Source organism: Arachis ipaensis, chromosome B1 (assembly GCF_059453495.1).
Source record: "Arachis ipaensis isolate K30076 ecotype BB chromosome B1, ASM5945349v1, whole genome shotgun sequence".
Lineage (NCBI taxonomy): Eukaryota > Viridiplantae > Streptophyta > Magnoliopsida > Fabales > Fabaceae > Arachis > Arachis ipaensis.
This window is the reverse complement of record NC_142436.1, coordinates 90,573,967-90,578,597: the sequence shown is the minus strand read 5'-3', so window position 1 is coordinate 90,578,597 and position 4,631 is coordinate 90,573,967. Positions and strand designations below refer to the sequence as shown.

General features: G+C 36.1%; 1 non-coding gene across 1 annotated transcript; it reads left to right on the top strand.

Moving 5' to 3' along the window:
• The first annotated feature begins 723 nt into the window (after positions 1–723).
• Positions 724–831, top strand: LOC148577434 (small nucleolar RNA R71). Its single transcript, XR_015903271.1, has one exon. It is a non-coding gene; the product is annotated as a small nucleolar RNA R71 (small nucleolar RNA).
• The last annotated feature ends 3,800 nt before the right edge of the window (positions 832–4,631 follow it).

Sequence of the window (4,631 nt, the reverse complement as noted above, 5' to 3'; positions counted from 1 at the left end):
GTTCTCTTCTGTATTGCTTGGGAGAATACTAGGAGGGATTTCAGTGATCCTTTTACTCAGCTGGCCCACTTGTGCTTCCAGATTTCTAATGGAAGACCTTGTTTCATTCATGAAACTTACAGTGGCCTTAGATAGATCAGAGACTAGATTTGCTAAATTAGAAGCATTTTGTTCAGAGTTCTCTGTCTGTTGCTGAGTTGATGATGGAAAAGGTTTATTATTGTTAAACCTGTTTCTTCCACCATTATTAAAGCCTTGTTGGGGCTTTTGATCCTTCCATGAGAAATTTGGATGATTTCTCCATGTTGAGTTATAGGTGTTTCCATAAGGTTCACCTAAGTAATTTACCTCTGCTATTGCATGGTTCTCAGGATCATAAGCTTCTTCTTCAGAAGATGCCTCTTGAGTACTGTTGGATGCAGCTTGCATTCCATGCAGACTCTGAGAAATCATATTGACTTGCTGAGTCAATATTTTATTCTAAGCCAATATGGCATTCAGAATATCAACCTCAAGAACTCCCTTCTTCATAGGAATCCCATTACTCACAGGATTCCTTTCAGAAGTGTACATGAACTGGTTATTAGCAACCATGTCAATGAGTTCTTGAGCTTCTGCAGACGTTTTCTTTAGGTGAATGGATCCACCTGCAGAAGTGTCCAGTGACATCTTTGATAGCTCAGATAAACCATCATAGAATATATCCAGGATGGTCAATTCTGAAAGCATGTCAGAAGGACACTTTTTGGTCAACTGTTTGTATCTTTCCCAAGCTTCATAGAGGGATTCACCTTCTTTCTGTCTGAAGGTTTGAACATCAGCTCTAAGCTTGCTCAGCTTTTGAGGAGGAAAGTACTTGGCTAAGAAAGCCGTGACCAGCTTATCCCAAGAGTTCAGGCTGTCTTTGGGTTGAGAATCCAACCATAATCTAGCTCTGTCTCTTACATCAAAAGGGAAAAGCATGAGCCTGTAGACTTCAGGATCTACTCCATTAGTCTTAACAGTATCACATATCTGCAAGAATTCAGTTAAGAACTGAAAAGGATCTTCAGATGGAAGTCCATGAAACTTGCAGTTCTGCTGCATCAGAGAAACTAATTGAGGTTTCAGCTCAAAGTTGTTTGCTCCAATGGCAGGAATGGAGATGCTTCTTCCATGTAAATTGGAATTAGGTGCAGTAAAGTCACCAAGCATTCTCCTTGCATTGTTATTATTTTCGGCTGCCATCTCCTCTGCCTGTTCGAAAATTTCTGAAAGGTTATCTCTGGATTGTTGTATTTTAGCTTCTCTTAATTTTCTCTTCAGAGTCCTTTCAGGTTCTGGATCTACTTCCACAAGAATGTTCTTATCCTTGCTCCTGCTCATATGACAAAGAAGAAGGCACAGAAAAATAATAATAATAATAGAGATCCTTTATACCACAGTATAGGGATCCCTTTGTGAGTGGAAGAAAAGAGGGGGAGACAAAGAATGTGATGTAAAGGAAGAAACACAACTGTACGGATGGAAGAGATGTGAGATGAGATGTTAGGATATGAATGAATAAATAGAATAGGATGGGGGAGGGATAATTTTCGAAAATTATTTTGAAAAAGAGTTAGTGATTTTTGAAAATGGTTTTTTTTTTTTTTTTTCGAAAATTTGTTAGTAATTTTCGAAAATTAAGTTTTAAGATAAGAAGATATTTTAGAAACTAATTTTTAAAAAGATTTGATTTTTAAAATCTCAATTAATGACTTGATTCATAAGAAATCACAAGATATGATTCTAGAACTTAAAGTTTGAATCTTTCTTAACAAGCAAGTAACAAACTTCAAATTTTTGAATCAAAACATTAATTGATTATGTTATTTTCGAAAATTTGGTATAAAAATAAGAAAAAGGTTTTTGAAAATTATTTTTTTGGAATTTTCGAAAATAACCATGAATTTTAAAAAAGATTTGAATTTTGAAAAAGATTTTGAAAAAGATAAGATTTTCAAATTGAAAATTTGATTTGACTCATAAGAAACAACTTGATTTTAAAATTTTTTTGAAAAAGTCAATCCAAATTTTCGAATTTGATGAGAGAAAAAGGGAAAGATATTTTTTTTTTTATTTTTGAAATTTTTTTATGAAAAACATGAAAATTATGCAATGCATGAATTTTTTTTTAGATCAAAACAATGAATGCATGCAATAATGCTATGAATGTCAAGATGAACACCAAGAACACTTTGAATGTCAAGATGAACATCATAGACACAATTCTGAAAAATTTTTAATGCAAAGAAAACATGTAAGACACCAAACTTAGAAATCTTTCACGTTTAGACTCTAAGAAACGAAAAATGCACATGAAAAACAACTAAAGATGCAAAACACGAAAACATCGAGATCAAACAAGAAGACTTACCAAGAACAACTTGAAGATCATGAAGAACACTATGAATGCATGAATTTTCGAAAAATGCAAGATGCATATGCAATTGACACCAAACTTATGATATGACTCAAGACTTAAACAAGAAACACAAAAATATTTTTGATTTTTATGATTTTCTAATTTTTTTGTATTTTTTTCGAGAATTAATTGAAAAAGAAAAAATAAGGATTCCAAAATTTTTAACATGAATTCCAGGAATCTTGCATTCTTAGTCTAAAGCTTCAGTCCAGGAATTAGACATGGCTCACTAGCCAGCCAAGCTTTCAATGAAAGCTCCGGTCCAAAACACTAGACATGGCCAATGGCCAGCCAAGCTTCAGCAGGTGATTGAGGATCAGCAGCAGGTTGATTAGCAACAACTAGCTTGCTCTTGATAACAAATTGCAAGCCTCAGTCCAAATAAATTTAGACATGGCTTTACAGCCGGCCAGGCTTCACATGCTTCATGAAACACTAGAATTCATTCTTAAAAATTTTGAATTCCCTTAGGCATGGTGGTGTTCTGACCCATGACCCATGGGATAGTCGGGTCAAGGGCTATCCTTGCCTTGACCGCATCCCAGTCAAACCTCATACATCGCATGTTCTCCTCAGCCTTTTGGTAACCATCGAGCTGATCGAATTTAGGTTGAAGCTTCAGAATGTCCTCAATGGCCTCTTCAGTGACCAGTATCTGCTTCCCTCTTAGGTTCACTGCATCTAGGGAAGTTTTGAAGTAATTGCAGTAAAACTCTTTTACCCAAGAAGCATTGACCTTTGTCAAGTTTCTCTCCAGGAAGAACCAGCCTCTTTGTTTGATCTGATCGGAGGTGTATTGCTGGAGTTCTTCCAGAACTTTTAGAGTCCGCTCCAAGTACAGGTTCCTGGAGGTTGCAAACACTGGATACTTCAACTCGCAATATCTGTTTGCAAACTTAGTGGGATCAGTGGCAGGGAGTAGCTGGTCGGCCTTCTCCTGCGGAGTAAAGTGTTTCTCCCGCCAGGAGTCATCATGCATGATGTCTACGATGGACATAGAGGATTCTCCTCTTTTCCGTTTGCCAGTTGTTGCCTTTCCTTTTCCTTTTCTTTGAGTGTCAGACATCCTGAAAAACAGAAATCTATGATATGATAAAAACAGAAAAACAAGTAGGCAAATAACAAAATAAGCACGTAGTGGCAAAGGAGCAGTAGAATAATGAAATGAGTTGAATAATTATGCATTTTGGATTGGTTCAGAATTAAAAAGCTGAGATGAGAAATTCCAATCCAAAAAGTAATAGAATTGATGTTAATTAGGAAAAACCATAAACATGCTTTGAGTTAAAAAGTAAAAGTGAAAAGTGAGTCAAAAAGCAGAGGGGGTTGTTAGAAAGTTAAAAGTGGTTTTAAATTGAAAAAAAGGTTAGAAATAATAAATCGGTGAGTTAGTAAAAAGAAAGTTAAGGTAAGTGGCATGATGATTGGTTTCTAAGTAACAAGAATATCACAATTTGAAGCAACAGACAACTCATATTTAAGCAAGGAAATCAAGGTGTTGATGATTCATATAGATATACCAATAACGAAAATTTGAAATCAAATCATCAATAATGTGATTTATAAACCCGGGAAACAAAAGGAATAAGAATGCTGGCCCGTGCATTCATGAATTGGTTTGGTGAAAGTGAAAGAAAGCAAAATTGAAAATGCCAAAACCAAGACATGAATGAGAATCAAAATGATTTACAGAAAATTGGGCAGCATTCCGGCTAAAATTGGATGTTCCCAGAAAATAAACAGCAAGCAGAATAGTTCATATAAACTAAAATAAACTGCAAATAGATATAAATAATATGAACATGAAAGAGCAGTCGCAATAGCAGCAGGAACAGTAAGAACATCATATGAACAATACTTAGATCATAGCAACAGCAGATTTACAAAAATTATAAAACAAGTAGTAAGAACAGCGCAATTAAACAGGCCTAAATCCACTAACCACATCCTAGGCTACCTAACCACCTAGAATCCACTACAACATGCATATCTAACTAGCCTAATTCTGAACATAAACGGAAAAATATGCAATTAACTACGAATTGAAAGAGTGGCATTTGGCGGAACCTGGTAGGAGTATGAACTAAGCTAAGGGACTGAGAGATGGCTGGGGGGGTGGTTGCGGTGGTGGCTGACGCGGCGGTGATGGCGGTTAGCGCGGCGGTGAACGGCTGTCCGGTGGCAGGGG